The following is a 23,596-nucleotide window of genomic DNA, read 5'->3' as shown; positions in this document are numbered from 1 at the left end:
TTTTGACGAGTATTTTTAAATATACGCGGCGATATTTTAAAATATATTTTTTTTTTAGGATTATTTTTTTAGTTGGTTACAAAACTATTCAAACTAGATTTTTTAAAATCTGAGAATCTTTAGTGGTTTGACTGTCATCATTGCTATAACAAGTCCTATCTAATCATTCACAACGATGTCCATGGATGTCACTTGCTTCTTATCGTGTACTGAACTGAATGTTGATTAGCCACTTCTATAACAAAAAAATCTAGACCAGATTTTAAGCTTGAAGTGCTATGTAGATTGGGTTTAAAATACCCTCAAGGCAGTGTAGTCAACGGGTTTTGTTTTACGACGACACAGATAAGTATAGATATCTCACCGCCTTGTAATTGAAGGAAGTCATTAAATGGCTTAAATGGTTGACAGTTCTGTCAGCCATTTAATGGCTGTCATGGTGTAATTTACTCGGAACAATGCTGACATGCGCAGTTAAGACACGAAATCGAAGAAAAAGTGCGGAGAAATAGCGTTTCATTCGTAAATGATCTAAACACTACATTTTTTAATATTTTTCAAACACGAAAATAAATGACAGTGACAATTTCAATTGTTAAAACTTGTTACATTTTCTTGCGAGGAATGAGTAATCTTTACTAATCTATGTACGACAACTTAATATTTTGATGGCGTTAATATTTTAACGGTCTGTTGTAATTGCCTTATCTTTCGTGTAGTTTATGTAATATTGTCAATTAGTCTTTTTGTGAGGGTCTGTAACGAATCCGTGAGGTTATGGTCATTATGCTTACCTAGAATGCAAGTCACTTAAGTTACCAGATAATAAGAGGCTACTGCGGAATTTAAGAGTTCAAGGTTTCGTAAGACGAGCTTAACAATCCGGTTAGTAATAGGGTGTCATGCTAATGAGAAAAAACAGAGTTATAAGAGGATGAACTATACGTGTCTTATTAAATGGTAGCCTAGTAGTCTGAATCGGGGAGTTCGAAGATGTGTGCATTAAGAATTAAATACCACTTGCTATATAGATGCAGGAAAACTGATAGGTCTGAAAATTCTTAAAAAAAGTTTTGAAAGCACGTGTCCAATTCTCAATTGGTCAATGCGGTGGATTATCACTTAAAACTTTCTCGCTTTGAGAGAAAACCCGTAACGAGCAATGAGCCGGTGATATCTTGACGATCAAGGTATACCAGAAAATATGGTTTTCTAACATAAATTATGTAAGTAATATATTTATAAAATTACTTGTGCATAGCATCTTTGACCACGAGATAAAAAATGACCCGGTAAAACTTACAACTTACAAATACAAAAATTCTTCTTCAACCGAGTTTATAAAACCGCGAAGTATTCATTACCTACGCTCTCCTAGCTAAATAAACTCAGTAGGTATAACAGTTCCGGGAAAACCGTTCAGAGCTATCCAAACAGAACTAGGAGTGTAATGGACACGGTTCCGGCTATAAATGCAGCGAGCCTTCCGCGAACTAAATCGAGAAATGCATTACAAAGGTATTGGATTTCTCGTTCTTTTGAAATAGCCACGGGGAGGACGCACCATTGTTGTTAGGGTAATCAGATATAAAGTGATAGCTTAGTGGTAAGGTATGACCTCATATCTCGGGGTTCCGTTCCCTGGAACCGTTGTTGTTTCAAATTTGTATCTTGATAAGTAAAAAAAGAACAACTTCATAGGCGAAATATTCTCGAAATTTCTAAAAAAAATTTCTGGAAGGTGTGTCAAGTCCTAATAATCTGCAAGTGGTCAATGTAGTGACCTACCTACACATTTTTGTCTTGTCACATTGGAACAATATATCCAATGAAATTGATATATTTAATCAGTGGCTGATGATCTGATGAAGACGGCTGCAAACTGTTGTTTCCTGGTTCCGTCCCCGGCCAGACATTAAAAAATGCGAATTTATATTTTTCACTTGGATTGGCATATACATGAACTTATTGTGTGGGCATTCTTGGTACCACAATAAAGGAAATTCTAGTATCGAATCGTGCGTAGTCAAGTATTTACTTGAGTTATTTTTCAAAACGCTTTAAAATCACATAAACTACATATAAATAAAACAGTAACGTCCGTACATTACGTAAGAGGTGCTCGCTTAAATTTTAAGACTTTCCGAATGCATTCATTTAAATTATGCAGTAAATTTCGCGTGCACCTGGCTTTGAACCGATATGCATACAGGCAAACTTAATATGCATGGAACCGGACTGGCTGGTCGAAGCAGGAAGGTCGGACGTTCCGTACTGGTCATTATGGTAATTCGTTAACTTCGAGTTATGTCATACTAAAAAAATGCTATTTTATGAAGATGGAAGGATGAATGGAAGAAAACAAGCGCGGTATTGAAAAGGCTAAATGAACATGTGTATAAATATGTATGTATGAAAAAAGTTTATAAACAGATAAAATGCTATAATATGGGGCTCTTCAAAAATGGTGCAAAAAGATCCTTCTAGGCTAGCGATGCATTGGCGACTCCTCTGGTGTTGCAAATGTCCATAGAAAACTGTGACTGCTTTCCACCAAGTAGCCCGTCTGCATATTAGATTACAGTATACAGTATATCTTAATATTACGGAGTGTTTTTCTTCAATTTGAAAATCGCACACGCGTATACTATAAAAAATTGTGGAATAAAAAAACTCCATCAGTTTTAAGCCTAATGAAAATAACTCACTTTTTTGCTTTTGGATGTTATGCTTTTAGGGTGAAACTGGACTGATGATTGATATATGTACCTGAAAAAAAGGAATTAATATATATTAAATACAGGAATATAAAATAAAATTGTTGTATGTGCCCGTCATTGACTTATTTTTTAGACCCCCTGGTTTAGAAAGATATTTCGGAGGACAACACAATTATAATGGGGATTGGTGGAGCTGGAGATAGTGTTATTTTAGACGAAGGAGTTGTCGAAATTGGTCCAAGTTTAATGCAAACTTAAAATTTCTTAAAGACTATAGGCTTGTCTTTAAATTTATAGTTAGATATTAAGTATGATTTACTGAAAGTAATGCTGCCGGAAAAATATACATAAGAACCAAAATATTCTATCCTGTGACCAAAATAATGTAGCAAGGTAGGCTTAACAATATTCAGGTCTGTATATCGGGCAAGCGTTTTACATAAAGATAGCATCAGACAAGGAGCCCTAAGCCTACATATTTCTCCATGCAAATAGATACGTGTTTAGTTTATCCGTAAACAAATATTTAAATGTTGACCCGGGTGTAACACCTACACTATAATGGCTTGGGCAATAGTGCCATTCATAAAGTGGAAGAATTATTTGACTGAAATTAATATTTATATTAGTTTCAAGACTATGTTATACCTACAGGCTTCTGTTCTTCATTGTTCATTAGCGAATCAAGCAGGAATATCAGAATTGCTTTTACTTTTGTTTGACCGTGATACGATATATTTTACCTTATAAGATACGTGATACGTGATAAATTTATCTTATATTTTATTTATATTTGATCGCGTTTAATACTGATGAGCGGACACCCAATATAGGGATTTATTATAAAGTTAGTTTCACTAGTAGATGAGCAGATCAAAATTCCAAAAATACCTATGCACCCGAACGCTCATACTCGTAAGTAGCTAAACACTCTTAGCATCATAATTAGATGAACATCGTCGAGCGCCAAAATTAGATAAATAATAATGCGTCAAAATTCGCTTCACCGTATGTTCAATATAACTAACGTCACTAATATGATATGTCACAGCTCAGCTACTTAAGAGTGTAGTGTTTAGATAGTGGTTAGCTTTTTATTGATTATAAACAAATATTTAAATATTGACCCAGGTGTGTAACACCTACTCTATAATGTTTGCGCAATAAAGAAACTTAATTCGCAAATTTAATTAAATTTAATTAAATTTAATTTAATTTATAAAGTAGTAGAATCATTTGACTGAAATTATTATTTATATTACTTTCAATATTATGTTATACCTATAGGCTTTTGTTCTTCATTGCTCATAAATGGATCAAGCAGGAATATCAGAATTGCTTTTACTTTTGTTTGACCGTGATATGATATATGATACGTGAGATGTAAGATCGCGCTTAATACTGGTGATCGGACACCCAATATAGGGATTTATTGTACATTATATTAAAGATAATACTCGTAATTGTATTTTTATGAGTTAAATACGTGGATCTTTGGCAAGAATCATATCATCTGCATTATAGTAACGTAACGTCATTCATACTTTCGCTCAAGCATACATTAATGCTGGGTCACTTTACCATCAGCCATTAACGCAAATTTCATAGCCACCACCGGTAGACCTATTTCTAGGGTGAAGAGGTTCAGCTTGCCAGGATGTAAGTAGGTGCTGTTTATTTACATTCGAGGCGTTCAAGTTAATCTTTGGAAAGCCAATGCACCTGTGATCGTCTTCAGGTAAAACCTTTGTATATAAAGTTAGTCACAAACGTCTATTTTCCATGACCACTGAAACCACTTACTACAGGTGGTCTGTAAGCTCGTTTACTACTCCAATCTCATAAAAAACACATTAATCAAGCTATACACGATAATATACAGTATACACATTAAATTCCTTTGTTTGGAATCACATGCAGACGATTAATGTTATAGGTTTTGCGCACCATTTTAGCCCTTACCCGTTCTCAGCACGGCCTCAATTCCTCTGTTTATCTGAATGTTGGTTCGCCTTACATTTCCGCAGACCGGCAGACAGATGGATATTCAAATAAACACGTCCGGGATATATTTAATATGCGTAAAGTCGATTTCATGTCAATATTTTGCATCCGTGATTGAAAATATCTGGTGAAAATAAATCTTAGTTTCTGTTAGTAAGGCATGGTTGAGACGTCTTATAGTTAGAGATAGCTTTTTTCCATATTCAGGGAAATTATTATGTCACTACTGGGCATAGGTTTCTTTTCGGTATGAGAAAGTTTAGACAGTAGTCTACCATGTTGGCCAAGTGCGATAGCGGACTTCGCATACCGTTCAAGACTTTTTATTTGAAAATTCTCAGACACGAAAGTCAGTTTTTCGCAAGATCTGCTCATTTTTTGTTAAAACGTCTTATAAATATTTGGTATTAAATATCTTGCAAAGTTTAAGGGTTTATTAAGACTCTTGAAATCAATATTGTACACTTACAAAATTCATTACGAAATCGGTCCAAATTGTATGTGCAGTTCTTATTGCTGAATTGAATTTTCGGTTTTTGTTTGACATTTAGCTGGAGCAGTACCTACCACTTTCTTTTCTGCCCCAAAAAACATTGTTTAAACCGTTAATCTTGCATCGATACAATCGTATACAGAAAGTGTAATGGGTGTGACTAAGTTTGTGCATATGAATTACAGTATAGCAAAGCTACTCACGATTTTCCTGCTTTTGAGAGCACCTGGATTTCATTGCACTTTACAAGAAAACAGAAAATGGCCGACTGATCAATATGACTATATGTAATTTGGCACATTTGTTAACGATTTAGGATACGGTAACAGTATTGTTATGTCGTTAGCAATTCAAAAATAAAGGTACGGAAGGTAAGAGCATCTGCAGCTTAACCTCGTGGACGTGTTAACACGTCTGCGACTGGCGTCAAATAGGGCTCCAGTTACATTGTTATAACAATTAGTTACAGTACCCTTGCCATGAGTTTTTACGTTTTGACAAATATGACTGTTTTGATATTTGTTTACGTATTTGCCCGTAAAATTTCCAATCAGCGCCCCTAGCGGGTCGTATCAGAGCTATATTGTCAGTAATGTAACATTAAATATCTAAATTGACAAAATGGCGCTTTATGATTTGTCTCTCTTTTTTGCAAACGTGTGAGGTAGACAAAAAGACTTGAGCACTTACTTATTGTTACATTTACTTAGTCTACTAAGCAAACGGAACAGAATAATGGATTGAGTAAACGTAACGTAAAATTGTGGGATGTTTTGTAAACTCATGGTAAGGGTACAGATGTCCATGGGCAACAGTGCCTCCATATTTTGCATGTTTATTAATTAATTCAATTATAAAAAAAGTTGTTGTTTTTGCGCATGTAAAAACAATGCCTTATTAGGTAATGGAATTTTGATTAAAGAACTACAATTAAAGAACTACTATTGAAGCAGTTGAAGGCGATTGTACAGAAGGTCGCTAAAATAATTTTGGAGCAATTTTTGAAAGTGACATTTTTAAGATATCCACATGGTATAATCACAGTGTAAAGATTAATTACTCGTTTTACTTGCAAATAAACCATTAATGGTCGCTCAAGTTCATGTTAACCTCATTCCTGTTGACAATTTACTGGCTTTCCTTGTGAATAAAGTTTTGTCGCAATTTAAATATTTGTGGAAATAAACTAGTTCTTCTCACGGTAGCGATACGATTATCTATTTCTCAAGCAGTCAAAGCTGGTGTGAATTTCAGCCTTTCAATTTTGTTCTCCGTTCGAATCAAATTATTTATCGGTTCTCGCAGTTAGAATATAATAGAGAAGTAAATAGTAGTAAGTAAAACACAATACAAACTTATGTTTTTACCAACATTTAAATCCAATAAATTGGTCGATAGCTCTGTACAATATGTAATTAGTCTTTTCCTCGAAATGCTATGCCGCCGAGAACTAATAGATGAGATAGCTGAATGTGTCGGAGTCCCAACACCGATTACTCAGTCCATCTCCATTAGAAACTGTATTGCTAAAATAGTTACAATGATTGAGAAATTGCCGAATAATTGGTGTGGCTAAGTACTAAGAAATAACTAGAACCCAGTCAGTCTCTGTTAGAAACCCAGTCAATCTTTATTAGAAACCTTTCTTATGGTTAAGAGACCAGTTTCCATTAGTAGAACAGTAAGTCGATCATAAAGTAGAGATAGCTTAGTGGTGAAACGCGGCCTCTGAATCGAGGGGTCCGAGGTTCAAATCCCAGGCTATATTAATTAATTATCACTTGCTCTAACGGTGAAGGAAACATTATGAAGAAACCTGAATTTTTGAGAAATCTTAAAAAAAACGTTTTCAAAGATATATGAACTCTACCAATACGTATTTGTCCAGCGCGGTGAACTATGGCCTAATCCTTCTCATTCTGAAAGAGCCGTGCCCGGCAGTCGGACAGTGATGGGTTGATGATGATGAAGTTGATCATGATATCATATTGACTGTGCTACGTCTGATACAATCTGCGACCGATCTTAATAGCATCGAATCGCTAAATTTGTAATTGCGATTATGATTTTAATGGTTATTGCGTACCATATACCTGAAATGGCAATTGCTAATTGCCAATTTGAAATGCTATTATGTATGCAAATGCACGCAAACGTGAACCTGCTGGTTTATTCTGTACACGAAATCCGTAGGTTCGACCGAAATTTCGGACATTTGGATTAATTTAAATGGTTTTTACGAAAAGTGGCCTTAAAACTAATATAGTCCTTGACACCTCAATCATTTATACAATTTTAAGTCCGTGTATTCTTGGTTAAGGCACATACTTTGGAAGAGCCCGAAATTGGCTTGATCGATGTATAGAATAGACCTCCTGATCATATATTTGTAGCATAGTAACTAAAATTTGATATATTTAAAACTGATTCTTTAAACTGATATTGAAACTGCATTTCTCTTGTCCGATTAATTATATAGGTTGGATCCAGCGTTGACGAGAAGCGTGAAGCATATAATGTCGAAAGGTGAATGAAATACATGAGATTTAACTAAGGTTTCAAAAAATGCAATCTGTAGTCACAAATACAGACAATTATATCGTATAATACAGGATTAGCGGACGAGCATGTAGTCCATTTGGTGGTATGTGGCTACTGCCACCCATGGATATCCACAATCAACCCCAGATAGGATTAGATATTCCTACCCGAGGACGGCTACAAATGCGATGCTCCTCCTGAGGACTGATTTGGAAAGCATGTCTCCCGTACCACACCGTTCAAACTACACACTTTCAAATACAGGAGCGCCTAACACTACTGTTATTAGGCAGAAATTGGTGTAGCCTTGGTGCAGCCGGAGTCGAACCACAAATGGTTCTACCACCTTCAATATTAACATTTTAGATAAGTTGACACTACTTAAAGCTCTAAACCATAAAGAATACTTTCTGATTAATAATGTTTGAATGAATAACCTAGGTAGAGACGTAACCTAGTTATAAGTTTGAAATATCGTTATAGTTTCACAATAGTGGCTCATACTTTCGATGCCAAACTATTGTAGTCTTTGAAAACGTTGAAGTAACTTTGAAACTGTCGCTTTGTATAAAAGTCTTTCATAAATTAGTGAGGTAACTTTCAAAGCATGAGACCGAGCCTGCTTTGAAAGTCTTTTTAAAAATTCAACCAAAGTTAAAACCTTCAGTAACTTTGTCGAACGGATTTCCTGAATAGCTGTGATTTTAACATTTTATAAAACTGCTAACCTCTTATACCGCGTTCGTTCAGTTTTTGTAACTTTTAAAGTCGTCTGTTAGAGATCAGCTGCGAATTTTTTGTGGTGTAAAATATAAGTTTAAAATATTTTAAGTTTGCTAAAAGTTTTGTATACAGTTTGTGTTAAATAAAGTATATTTAATAACGACATTAGTATGATCGACCATTTTTAACTTAGTAAATATTCTAGCAAAGCACATTAATTTGACATTAATATTTGCAAACTAAACCGTGGAGGAACGCCCGTCCAGTTGGTGTGGATGGATGAAGTTCCAAAGGATGAATCCTTTGCGAGTGGTGCGATGGCGGAGTGGTTACGTAGGCTCCAGATCAAATAGTTCCTCGGAACACTCACCATTGTAAAGTTAGTAGAACATGCATTATTGTCAATGACAACCCGCGTGGCGGTGCGGTCATCATACCGGTCTGACGCGGAGAGGGTCCTGGGTTTGATGCCCGTGTGTTCGATTATGTGTGTCTATAGCACTCATGATACAGAGAATCCTAGTGTGGGTCTGTGAGTGAAAACGTTTTATTTTATTTTCAATGTAAATTATAATGATAATGTTCTTCCAGCTAATCATTAGGTAACATTGTATCTCATAACTTCATTACCTTAAGACTTACTCCAGATTCGTTTAATTTAAAGTAAACACCTGTCAGCAAGCTATCAGATAAGATCCAGCGATATATGGCAGTTACTGGCCAACGGTGCTTTGTCCACAGTACAGTTAGCAAGAGTTATCGAGCTATTGTGCGGCAATCCAAGACGGGGAAATAGGTCACAGGTGAAACTTGTGGTATTTCTCAGCTGGTGCTATTTGAGAGATTATCTATTATTAAGGATAATACAAGTAATGTTCATGTATCGTGGTTGTTTATAGAAGGCAATGGAATTCCTCTTGGTATGAACGTAGCATAGGACCGCCAGAACAATTTTTCCCTTATAATAGCAATTTTAAATGCTGTTCTGGTTTAAAGGCTCTGGTAAGGCCTCTGTCTGTTCCACAAACATGCTTCGTAAAGTAAGTATCTCTATATTTACATATACAAGGCTTTCCTTAGTTCTCAAGGGTACGTATCTGCCACTCATCTAAGGTAAGACTTCTATCGTATTTAAAGTTGATTAGGAACTACTATGGGCGGTAGTGAGTTATGATCAAGTGGACTGCAAGCACGATCGCTACGTCAATCTTATATTTTAACCTTATATTCATTTCGTTTCATCTAATTTTGTTTTATTTCATTAGTAAGTATGTTATTATTACTTCCAACTAACAATAAACAGCTAGAAACGGACCCGAGGGACTAATGAGGTATGCTAACGAAGTTTTTCGTCGGCTTTCCCTTCATCTCATTACGGCGCAAATGGACTTTCATATTGAAGTTACTGTAAATAAACAGGGTTTTGCTCATTTTTCAAGTAAATTGAGCAAAAACCAGATTTTAATAAGGAGTTTTTTGTGAAAAAAGATTAGGCTGCCTGTTTTAAAACGGAAGGAAAAATTAAAGAGATTTTAAAATGAAACTTTATTGGGGAAAAGAATTTTTATTTTGCAGCGGAAGCTAAAAATTTTGGACGAGATTCATAAGATAAATAGCAGTAAAAGCGCACTAGAATTTAAGGGGTTCTGACTTAAAGTTTGTAACTTAACTTTGATCAATTTGAATATGTGTAAGATGTGGAATGAGCTTCCTCCTGAGGTATTCCCGGAGCGCTATGACATGGGGCTCTTCAAAAAAGGTGCAAAAAGAGCTCTCATACAAAGCCGGCGATGCATTGGCGACTTCTCTGGTGTTGCAAATGTCCATAGGCGGCGTTGACTACTTTCCATCTGGTAGCACGTCTGCCTAATGTACAGTTCCCCACGTTTATTAAATCAAAGATAATTGAATACTAGGTGAACTGTACGCCCATTCACTGCTTATAAAGATAAAAAATAATTGCTGATGAATGAATGAACTTTTCTTATAATATGACCGATTAACCTACAAACATACAATCAGGCACTTTAACTGCGTTCCCAGTTCGTCAAGGAATGTTCAAGATGACCTTTATTAAATCAGTTTTGAGATAAAACAGTCGTAATGCTAATAAAGATATTACAGAAAAGTGCAGTTGGCTTTGTCGCATTTTATGGCAATGATAAGATATCTTGTCGGTCTTGTTAAAACAGTATTTTCCTTGTTAGTTTTGCAAAAGTATTTCGGTCATGTGTTTTAATCTACAGTTGGTAGATATCATTTAAAGGTAGAATGTTTCGGAGTTAGGCTACGGATTCACCACCGTCTAACTTATTTCTGCCTTATAACAGTAGTGTTAACCGCTACTGTGTTCTGAACATTGTGTTTCGACACAAATTTTAACATATGGAGGTGGTTGAACCACTACACATGTCCACTTGACTCCGACGGTATACAACGCTGTTGTGTTCTGGCTCGAAGGGTGGTAAGGGAGACATACTTATTTGAGGCGTTTCAAATGAGACCGACCTCGGATGGACGGCTCCAGGAATGCTGGTATTTCCTATAGAAGGTGGTAGAACCCTTTGTGGTTCGATTCCGGCGGTACCACCGCCACATCTATTTTTGCCTCATAACAGCAGTGTTAAATGCTGTTTTGTTCTGGTTTGAAGGGTGTGGTAAGGGATCCCCTCAGAAAAGTATGCACTTTTCCGAGGCGTTCCAGCCTAGTCTTCAGGGGTAGAGACGCATCTGTGGTCGACCTCAGGTAGGAATATCTAATTCTATCAGGGGTTGATTACAAATGTCCATGGGCGCCATATATAAATTTGCTTGTCATTTTGACTGGTGTGCTTCATTTTACTATCGTTAAGCGCCATGCTGTTGGAATAGCTTTGATCTTAACGAACATTAAAGACATTAAAACGAGTAGGTACTAAAACGCAATACTGCATTAAATAGCGATTATTCCAATTACTTTGAAGTCTAACATCTCAAATTCAAATAACTTTGGGAAATAACATAGTACGCATCCATAGGTAGAAGGAAATTAATATACCGTGAAGATATAATTATTTTTGTAATGACAATTACCTGAATGCATTTACCCGTTATATAATAATTATGGAATAACAGTTATTCCTAAAATGGTATGATTATTTAGTAATACTGGACTGAACTGAACTGTGAATAGGAAACAAGGCAATTGATAAGAGAAATAATTAACAATTTTACCCGATTGGGGAGGCTAATGTAATTGAAGCCTTGCACTCCAAACGGCTTGACAGATTTACATTTGTATATATGTGTGTAGATTTCATTCTCTTCATTTATCAGTCCCTCGTGTATGGTGGCTGACCTGTTAGAAGGCGGGCTACCGAAGGCAAAGTAGTCACTGTCGCTTATGGACATTTGCAACACCAAAGGGATTACCAATGCTTCACCGAGTTTGGAGAAGAGATCTTTTTGCACCACATAGAGATACTCGATTTCATAGCACTCCGGGAATGCCTCATAAGGAAATTCAGTCAGCATCTTGCACGTTATTTATAGAGCTATGGTAATTTAAAAATCAAAAATTAGTGAGAAGGCTTATGCATTCAGGAATGCTATACTACTAAATTATTCATCTACACCAACTGAATCACGTAGTAGTTTCACAGCCTTTTTGAGAATAAACGAATACGCGAAATTCTCGGTATGAGAATTCTCCATTAGTTTATTGTCAGAATGCTACTTATCGAGTAAGATTACCGACAGAGACGACCCGCGTGTCGGAGCAGTCACCATGCCGGTCTGACTCGCAGAGTGTCCCGGGTTCGATTCCCGGCCAGACAGATTTCTAAATGATGAATTTTGATTTCTGTTTCTGGGTCAGGGTGTTTGTGTATTTGTCTCTGTGTGTGGCCATAGCACCTACCCACGATACAGGGAATCCTAGTGTGGGGCTGTGAGTGGAGAAAGCGTATTTTTTTTTAATAAAGTTTGACCCGTCTTATCAAGTATTATGGTGCTCTTCACGTATCTACTTAAATTTGCTTTTCTACCAATAATACGGTCAAATTCAAATGTGTGATACCATTCCACTGTGTTTCCGATGGCAGAATAGTCTAGACAAAAGTCCAAAGATAATCAAAATTCACAAACACGAACGTCGTTATCATCAACCTATTTTTACCTATTTCTTGGTATTGCTTGGTATTCCTAGTTGTTGGTCTTCTTTCCGAGTAAGTGAGGTGTAGGTAATAGTGTACTGCGTTGGCCAAATGCGGATTAATATACTACACACATCTTTGAATTTTTTCACAAAACTATTAAGAATGTAAGTTTTACGATTTTTTTCCTTCACCTTTGAAAGTGTAAATTCATTTCTAATAGGTAGGCTACATAAAGTCAAATGCGCTTGGAATTAGAACCCCGGTCCCCCGGAGTAACAAAACGAAATTCAAACCACGAAATTATCACATCTACCTTGAAACATAAATAAACGGCCTTTTACAAACAATAAGGTTGTCAATTGATTAAATTACGTGTCAAAGTAAAATGACATACGAAAGTCGTTATCTTGATGATATTGACACAAAAATGGCGTGCGTGGCAATCGGATGCGATCTGATAGCCTAGAAGGGCTTTTATCTGACACTGACGACTTGCTGTTATGTGGTCTGGTGTCATTAAGAAAACATTATGGAGCTCTTCAGGGCCGAATTTGGATGGTTGGAAACCTTGAAGGATACTAAGAAGTGGCCACCTAATTATTTTCTGAATACAATAATTGAACGTTTTTTTTATTATATGATTCGATTTTTTGCCTGCAAATAATATTATTTTAACAAATGTAGTAATTACTAAAGTGCAAGTATTTTCGGTAAAAATGCGAAAAATACACGTAAAAGTAACTGATCCGTCGAAAATTGGTTATTTTTTCTTTGTGATGTCGGCCTCTCCCTTGCAGAGGCCTCTGAGCAGTAGCCCCACTTACATTTCTCCAAATGCGGCCTTGAAGCCCATACTCCCAGGCTCTTTGAACTGCGTGAGGACTTGATAAGGGAGTGTGTCCCACAATATTACGCTAGTAGAATTAGTAATAGGTCATTATGGTTGATACTTTGCTCAGTGAAGCACATAGCGGCTTGCGAAGATCTAGATAAATTCACAGATCATATCCGATCTATAAAGTTAAGCAAGTTCGAGCGGATGGAAGTTGGATGGGTGGTCGCTTGCGCTAAACTTCAGGCGCGCGTACTACAGTTTCCCAAACATCATAAAGTCTCAGCTGTTATCACTGAATGGTATTCGTTTTGCTCCTTGTGTTATTACGATTTAGAAACATCCTACACGGTTTGACTCTCCAATCAAATTTTAATTTTAGTAATCAATATTATTATTGTGTTATGATATTACATTTTATTTTTCAAATTACAAAAATAAAATGTAATATCATAACACAATAAACGGGTCATGTATTCTAACCATAAGAATCATTGAGTTTTTTCTTCTTGTTTACGTAACATGGGATCGTTTAAAACCCGGTGTTAAAAAGCGGATACATTATCACATACTTCCACCCACACTATCAGTTAATTTAAATTAATTAAATAGTTGAACTATTAACAGATTCTCATTATCGACTTTATTCAATTTATCTCGGAATCGTTAAATTGTATTAGCATTTCTTGTTATTACTCCGATTTTACCTAACGCTTTAAGATAACCAAATTTTATCATTTAAGTTAGGTTAAACGGACAGAATAATTAATTAATTACTTAATAGTAAAAATGTGTTTATGCATTATAAAACTACAAAGAGTTCAAGGGGTATCACCAATTTGCTATCGTCTTTGGGTAAACTTGTTTAGGTTAATTATATTAATTGTAAATCTTTGAGCAGTGACCATTTAAATTAGCAAGAAACACCTAAAACATAAAAACAAATAAAGTTTTTTTTTATAATATAGGAGTAGCAGACGAGCATGCAGTCCACTTGATGTTAAGTGTCTACTGCCGCCCGTGGACATACAGATATCCATGAGCGGCCATTAGATTACAGAATCAACCCCAGATAGGATAAGATATTCTTACCTGAAGATTACCTACCTGGCTGCTGTCCCTACATAGGGTCGCTTGCGTGGACTATGCACCGCTTCCCCTGAGGACTAAGCTGGAATGCTTCGGAAAAGTGTCACCCTTACCACTCCAGTGGTATAAGGATATCACATGTTTATAACATTACTGTACAATATCATGACAATTGCAATGTTTTCTGATGATCAAAAGCTTAGTATTTTCCCAGAAGAGTGTGGAGTAAAATAAGTCAATATTTAAAAGATAACGTAATCTTATCACGTGAGAGTCAACGATGTGTGTGTGAACTCTACCAATTTAATTTGGCCAGCGTGGTGGACTATCCAGGACGGTGGTGCGTTCACTCTCGCCTGTTCTTCGCGACCTTGCTGTTCTTAACGCTATTCTGGATACAATCCCTGAATGCAATTTGTTTGCGGACGAATGGAAGTAATTATTGTCAGTGTGCCTGAGGTACTGTGAGCGAGATGTATGACTGTATTGTCGTTAATTAATGTTGTGGTTTTGTACCGTGTTAATTAAAGTAAAATAAATATTTTTTTTTATAAGATAGGAGAAGCAGATGAGTATGCAGCCAACCTGATGGTAAGGGGCTACTGCCGCCCATGGACATCTGTAATCAACGCCAGATAGGTTTAAATATAAGCTAGGAATGTAGCTGAAGTCTGCTACAATTGCGCCGCGACCCCTGAGGACCAAGCTGGAACGCCTCGGAAATAGTATGTCTCCCTTACCACATCCTTTAAACCTAAGCACAGCAGCGCTTAACACTGCTGTTATGAGGCAGAAATAGGTGTGGCAGTGGTACCGCCAGAGTCGAACCACAAAGGATTCTACCACCTTCCTTCAATTTACCTTAAACCCTTATTCTGAGACGGCAACCAGGCCCAGCAATGAGACTTTTGATAGTGATATCCACAGGTTGACAATACTGGCGGAATGCACTGTTTCTTACTAAAACATGAATTTTTATCGCCTTGAATGCAGTAAATTGCATAATGACTACAAGATAGCGGTGTCTCATTGAATAAACAATCTTTATCTTTTAAGACTACTCAGCTTATGAATACTGCGATTTTATTATGTTACTTAAGCGGAAATGTTAATTTTGTGAACAAAAGATTTTAAAAATGTATTTGCTTTGTATGAATTTTCATATCTATGCACGGCGAAGAATAAGAAGAATAATAGCAAATTCAGAACCATTCCGTTTAAAAAACTGAATTTTATAGTTGTTTCAAGTAGATTAGAATTTTTGGATAAAACCGAAACTTCGTTTATGTTATACGGAGTCATTTTTATTACAATATAGCCGGTTCAAACGAGCATGTCTATCTGATGTAAAGTGGCTACATGCAAGGACATCTAATCAACCCCAGATAAGATTAAAGTCCTATCTGATCGCATCGGTCGCAGATGCTTTGCTTCCCGGAGGACTAAATGGGAACGACTTGGATAAATAAGCTCTTTCCACACCCTTCAAACTACAGCAGCTCATAACACTGCACTTATTAGATAGCAAAAAATATGACGGTGGTACCTGCGGAGTCAAACCACAAAGTTCTACTATCAAATCTCCTCATTATAACAGAAATCCTATTATATCGAAGAAAGAAAGCCGCACTGTAGCCGCGATAGTAGTAGGAAAAAAGTGAACCATTTCATCACCATTTTAATGTTTTTTTTCTGTGAGTGTAAGAAAGTTAATTATTGCAACAATGTAAAGCGTGTCACATGTAATAACATGTAGGTTGTAGCACTTATGAGAATGGCGCTAATACTGCTCTCGAAATACGGCCTAATGGTGTAATGTTTGCTTATTTATGGTGATCTAAATAGCATTCGTTCCTTTCTTTAAAGTAAAGGGATTAAGGGTTTCCACAAACAGACTGTACGAGTGCAGTCGATACGTTCATGTTGTAATGTACGTACAGTCTTTTATTTATTCTTATCTTAAGATGGCGCCCTATTTGATAACAAAAACGAAAACGTTCAACCTACCCGAAATTATGAAAACATAATTTTAACTACTTCAGAACATATCGCTAAATAATATTTTTACTGCAGTCAACTTCATGAGGTTTAAGTTGCAATTGTGTGCAGTTGAAGTCGCAAAAATGCGGTCCGTATGTGGGAGCCCTAAGCTTAAGAGTTTAACTTCAAAGATAAAAGGGATAAGTATAAGTCCAAGAATCGTGACTACGGTACAATTTAATATTCTAGAGAATTTTGATTATTTGTTCTATTTGTTCCTAGACACTTTGTCCTGAAAGTTACAAAGTAAAGGTAGAAACGTTTGTGATTCGACTCCTACGCCACCAATGTTGGTGGAAGTTATTGATAATAATCATCCTTCAAGGAACCTAAACAGTTTTTCGGCAAAGTAAATATTCAATCTTTGTCAACTTAAACAAAGTATACCATAAATTATCAAGAATACCGTTGTAACGTTCCTCAGATCTATAATAAATCGTGTTATACAATGTAGAGACACTGCGAATACAATGAATGTGGTAGGTATCTCCTACTCTTATCTCTAAAGTTAGGGTTGGCACTTATCCAATTTGCTCAAAAAAATGGAAAATAGCTCACCAAAATTGATCTGATATTTTCTTGATTAGAGTTTAAGTAGTAGTAGACTTTAGTGTTTTTTTTTTTTAATTTATTATGTACTTTATAATAGATACGTATATATTATTGATATTTTGAATAATCGGTAAAATAGCGTGAAACAGTGTTATCTGAGGTATTCCAACTTAGTCCTATAACCCATCTGTAAATAATCTGATTTAGCACTTCAATCCTGTTTTGTATTCATCGCAAATTTCCATGGGCAGCAGTTGTTATTTACGAGTATAATCAGGTGGTGCATACTCGTATGCTAGTTCCTTAATATAAAAAATATATCATCGATGATAAGAATAAAAAGTACTCTAAATTATTTATGCGCAAACTTTGTGTGTGACAACCCTATTGCTATCGAGCGATGATATCTGTTATCAGTACGATCCGAGGCCTACCTACATATTTCCCTGAAGCGTGTTCATCGTACCGCGAACTCGTGCTATAACTGATGGAATTCTCGGAAAACTTTGTATTAAGATAAATTTTATCTGTACATACAAGTATTTTAATCATATATTACTTTTAATATGTACTTGCTCCTGAATTCGTAGCAACCGATCTTAATGTTCTATACTCCACGGATAAAAACCTGGGGTATACTCCACTGATCATCAACCCGTCACTGTCCCACTGCTCTCTGAATGACAAGGATAACACGATAGTCCACCGCGCTGGCCAAGTGCGAATTGGTAGACTTCACATACCTTCGAGAACTTTTAATAAAAAAAGATCCCCTAGGTATGCCGGTTTCTTAGATAACGGTTCCGTTGAAAATGGTTTCAAACACATAATTGAAATTTTATTTGAAATATTTTTAGTTATCACTGGATGTGAATTCTTAGATGACCAACGGCTAAGACAGACTCCTCGTGGCGAACCGATTCTTCTTTTCCTTCTTGATCCTCATTTTCAACTCCATTGCAGATTAGTGGGGGCATTATTTATATGTAAGCAGGTAAGCATAAAACAGTAATTTTTTTTGTTTGCTACGATAAATTTTGGTGAAATCAACAACAATAATTGATACAAGCATTTACATTTTCTGGTTAAATTTAGATCATTGGGCGGACACTAGTCAAAATAAAAGTTGTTTGTGTACGTTCAAAAGTTATTTATAAAAATGTTTTTTCTGGATTCAAAATCTATCATCCCACATGGGTGATTCATGGCACTACTGACGTCCCGTATAAATTTAACGTAATATTCACAGAGCGTGCCCACAGTACTATCACGAAAATCCGGGTTCAACAATGTTTTGGGTACAGTTACGTCAGCTTATACGATTATAGGGTTTATGGTTTAATTTGTGTATATTTAATAATGAGTTATTTTTGACACGCGTATATTTTTTGACTTGTATGTGTGTACGGTACGTGTGTAATGAATCGGGATCTTATTAAGCCCGCTCCACATTCTCGCGAGAATCTCGCGAGAACGCGAGAGAAGCACGAGAAACGAGAATGTGGAACCTATACGAAACAGGTTTTTATCGCGTTCTCGCGAGAATCTTACGAGAATCTGGAGAGGGCTTAATAGTTGTGCCTTATAATTTGGCACATTTTTTTATAAAATAGAGGAGCTTGCAGTTTACCCGATGGAGATTTGTATTCCCAGTTTAGCGCTGCTGCTTTCATTTGGAGGCCATTTTAGGATAAAGTAAACGTACATGGGGAACCCTACGTGGAAGCTAGAGCGTGCGGGAACAACGCACCATCATCATCAACCCATCACTGTCCCACTGCTGGGCACGGGTCTCCTCTCAGAATGAGAAGGATTAGGCCATAGTCCACCGCGCTGGCCAAGTGCGTATTGGTAGACTTCACAAACCTTTGAGATTTTTTTTTTAAATCTCTCAGGTATGCAGGTTTCCTCACGATGTTTTCCTTCACCGTTTTAAGCAAGTGATAATTAATTTCTAATACGCACATAAATTTGAAAATCAGAGGTGCGTGCCTGGGATTTGAACCTCGGACCCCTCGATCGAGAGGCCGCGTTTCTTAACCACTAGGCTATCACTGCTGTTTTATTTTATTTACGAAAACAAATGAGCATGCAGTTCACGTAGTAGTTCCTAGTAATTTTCTCTGCAATGAAGTTAAATGTACGCTTATTCAGAATTACAATTTCGTGAAATCTAACAATATGTGATTCGTCAACAGGCTATGGGTCATACTTAACGTAAAGATCCGTTAAACCGTGACGCGATATTACGTGTTGTGAATTTCGCGATAAAATAATGTAGGACATCAATAGTGGTATGAATCACTCGCTCTGTACTACATAGATTCTGCATTAGCGTCGCTACTGTTAGATTAAATAGAGTAACAAGGTTTAAACGTTAGTTGTTTAAATTTGTGGTTTTTGGTTTAGTTCAGGCTTTCTTGAAGAGGAGAGACGTATTAGCAAAAAATAATACGAGTACATGCGATATGAATAAAGTTCTGAGAAGAAAAAATGTTTCGAAATCTCGCGTTTCTGAGCGGACTTTATACAAATCTAACAAAGGTTACGAGTTCGATGCCCCGCTAGGTAGACTTGGAAATACTGGACATTGATTTATTTTCTGGGTCTGGGTGTTTCTGTTCGTACTCAACCTTGTAACTAAGACAAAGGGAATACTATAGTGAGGATATGAGTGTAGGAGCAGGTAGCGTCATTTTCATAGCAATCTGTTTACTTTATCGTACGTTTTAATTAAATCAGGTTGATTTAATTGAATGTCGACAATCCGTGCCGACGACTATCGCCGGTGGTGGTTGACGTTACGCAAAGACGACGGCGACGACGGTCATCACTGAGCTGTTGCTCATGGTGGCTCATGGTTCTTTCTTTAGCCCTCTAATATACGAGCGATAGTCCGCGTTGACGATCGTTGTTGACAGTCGGCGGCAGTCGCTAACGACGAGCGAAAACAGTTGACGGCAGTTATTGACGATAGACGGCAACAGTCGGCGATGATTGTCAGTGCAAGCTTGCTCGTGTATTAATTAGCTTATTGCGGCTCGTATGCTACCTCCCTTACTCACAAACTAGATTTATGTGTCAAATTGCGTCCCATTTTCTTTTCCGGATTCCGTAAACGTAGCATAAACAAGTGAACGTGAAAATAAACTAGCTAGCGAAACAGTATCGCGTTTAAAAATAGCGATAAAAGATACAGTCGCGATTAGATTCGCTGATACGCTATAACATGTGCTATTTGTGATGATAGCCAGAAATAGCTCACGGGGATAGCATTTAGCATAGCTATTCTTATCTTGTAACATATATAATTAAACGTTAAGCGATTTTGTCGTATTAAAAAATAGTTTGCCCAGGGGCCGAAATTCGTACAATAATACTTAATTTTCATCGAAAGCCCGATTAAAGTTAAATATAAAGCTTCTATAGGTAATAAATGAAAAAATCGTGAATCAAACAAAAGAAAATAATGTATTGAATTGTTTTCTTTGTGAGATTGACGTAGGGAATTTTATCTGAAGTCGGCGGATCTGAAATTATTGCTAAATTTGGCACTAAGTGGCATGTATCGTGTCTGTTTCGGTTGTAAAATATATAAGTAGCAACTTATATATTATACAATCGGAACATAAGGAGCATGTAGTTCTTCGGAAAGTAACTGGGCACGGCTCGTCATGGAGACCTGAGATAGCACTGTAGTCCTATATGAATCGGTACCCTTCAAAACTATTTTGGAACGCTTTATATAGGTAAGTAGCTCTCCATTACCATATCGTTTAAATCAGAACAGAGCGTTTAACACGGTTATAAGGCAGAAGTAGATGTGACAATGATGTCTCCGGAGTCTAACCACAAAGACTTCCTCCTCTAATCAGAACTAGTAGCGCTAGTCAACTGTTATAGCGTTGGCTTATCCAAAGTCAATTCACGAAGGGTTTCTTTACATTTTGAAATTGGAGCAGAAAGCCGTTACAGAAGTGTGCAAAGGGCATAATTAACAGAGTTCGCACACAGGTGCGTCGTGACCGGTTGAGGGCTCGACCCACTTAGTAACACCTGGCTCTTGTGAGGAATACACGGGAATTTCCATTAAGATTCCAATTAATGGTCGGATTTGGAAAACGACCGGAGTAGATATGCTACCAAACGGAATAGGGCTACAATGACGGAATAATTGTCATTTTTATATGTAAATTATCCCTTACCCAGAACTTCCCTTGAATATTTTAATTCGTAACGTAACGTTTTCTATAACAAAATTATGCAAAAAAATATCATCGAAAAAAAGAACCGAAAGGGATATCCGCTTTGCTAAGGAATCACATTTGAATTACGTTAACTTTAGATAACTTTCTTTAATTCAGTAAAATGTGAATAAGTGAATGGGTAAAACGGTTAAAAATAAGATTTTATCTAGACGCACGGCGTCCACCAAATTGAGGTTGAAATTATTTCATGTTGTTGCTCAAAAACTGGGTTGGGTTAGTTAGAGGAAGTAAGTAGTGAGCATAGGGTATACAGGATAATTACAGTCCCCTATGTGGTTTACTGAACGATTGAAATGATCACGCACATGCACTCGCATGGAAAATAGTAATTAACTGCATACAACATGCCATATAATTAGTATATTGGCCTATTTGTTTTAAACAACAATATAAACTTTCTCATATATAACTTGAATTAATAATGATTGTTTTCTAAAATGAAATCATTTTTATTTTAGATTCTCGTTCTTTATGAGTGCGCTAAAAACATGTACTAAGGCCGCCATTTTTGATTTAGATTTTTTATTGAATTACTTATTTCAACATTATTTATAGAAAACATAAAATCTGTTAACTTTAAATTTACTAAATTCATTCGTGCGAAAACTGTCTATGTCGACTATGTACTACTATGGCCAAGCCCGTATTTTTCTAAAAGGGAGGCTCGTACAAAAATTCTAGTTTAATAAGTTGCCCTAGTTCAATAAAACTGGTGACATTTACCATACACGTGTGGCCGAGACTTTCGCAGTAGTATTAATATTCTATTTTGTTATATAAAAATAACAACTATTAACATAATAATAATTATAATTAACATAAATTAACATCAGGTCTTGTGGGATGAATTTGAAAAATATAGGAAAGATAGTTTTTGCTCGCGGCTTCGCCCGCGTTTAAAAGAAAATAATATAACTATACTAACATTCATAAAACTGAAAATTCGTACCCTCAACTTTGCTTAAAATCATCACTTGATCAAATGCATAGTTTACGATTCAATCCTTACTAAATAGATTAAAATAATCGATGTTTTGGGTCCAAAAGATCGATTCTCCGATTAATCGATCTAAGTACGCCATCCCTAGTTCCCGTGGGATTTCCGGGATAAAAACTCTCCTATGTCCTTTCTCGGGTCTTAGACTATCTTTGTACAAAATTTCATTAAAATCGGTTCAGTGGTTTGGGCGTGAACAAGAGACAAGACAGACAGACAGAGTTACTTTCGGATTTATAATTAGTAAGGATTATCGACAAACATTTAACAAAAGAAAGTAATGACCAATGAAATAAAAGTCGCGCATGGCGCAATGGCTATCATACCGGTGTGTAGAGGGTACCGGGTTTGACTTCTGGCCTGGTAAAAATAAACAGTTCATTTTAATTTTTTTCTACGTCAGGGTACCTATGTACTGTATTACACAAAAAAGAGTGTATATATAAATCTGTGATTACGAATAAAATGTAACATACAGGTATGTGCAAATGTGCATCTCACATTAAAAACAATTGCATTAATTACTTTCACGACAACAAAACAAAAGACGTTTAACTTTTTCCATCTGTATATAAGAACTAATCATTGAAACTGCTAAACTGATTTTGTATATATTCGAAAATAATTTTACAAGGAGTAACATAGGGTATAATCTGAAAATCCCCGTATGCAAATCCGCGAGTTTACCTTATCTTAGCACTATAATTTCCTAATTTTCTAATGCACAACAAGTCTAACATCTTGTGTGTTCTCAACCTCTTAAAAGGTGTTATTCGCTGGCCTCCCATCTACCTTCCGCATTCGGTTCCTTTAAACTTAAATTCGATCTTATGCCTACAATGACATAGATGTTTAAATTGCGTATAGAATGAGTTAAGAGATGAGTTAGAATTACCTATCGAGCAGAATTATAAGTCTGGAATTTATTATACGGCGAGATTACTAGATATCAAGTGTGTTGGGGCCAAATTAAGGTCATTGGTACACCATATCTAGAGATGGGATAACCCTGGACAAGGTAATCGAAATTAATACGATTTTACTCGACACTATAGGATATTTAAGTTTTTGGAGCTGAAATGTATCGTCCATTAATAATCAATTTACGATATCTATTTTTCGCCTTCCGAAGACCGAAATTTTACTATTTCTCACAAATGCTCCGCTGAAGAATACTTAAGTGAGAATGACTCGTCAACTC

At 36.3% G+C, this 23,596-nt stretch overlaps 1 protein-coding gene across 2 annotated transcripts in view; it reads right to left on the bottom strand.

Moving 5' to 3' along the window:
- Positions 1 to 23,596, bottom strand: part of LOC140750670 (uncharacterized) — a 198,409-nt gene that overhangs the window by 114,164 nt on the left and 60,649 nt on the right. The window contains exon 2 of one of the 2 annotated variants that reach the window (XM_073084357.1): positions 2,709 to 2,769. The exons of the other annotated variant lie outside the window; for it this stretch is intronic. The gene's annotated coding sequence lies outside the window, so the exon portion shown is untranslated. The remainder of the gene's footprint in view (positions 1 to 2,708; positions 2,770 to 23,596) is intronic. 2 annotated transcript variants of the gene reach the window in all.

The sequence above is a fragment of the Epargyreus clarus genome, unplaced genomic scaffold (genome assembly GCF_041222505.1).
Source record: "Epargyreus clarus isolate Ecla_fem2 unplaced genomic scaffold, WU_Ecla_fem_2.2 ptg000021l, whole genome shotgun sequence".
Taxonomy (NCBI): Eukaryota; Metazoa; Arthropoda; class Insecta; order Lepidoptera; family Hesperiidae; genus Epargyreus; species Epargyreus clarus.
The sequence above is the reverse complement of the archived record's forward strand: the minus strand, read 5'-3'. Positions and strand labels throughout refer to the sequence as shown.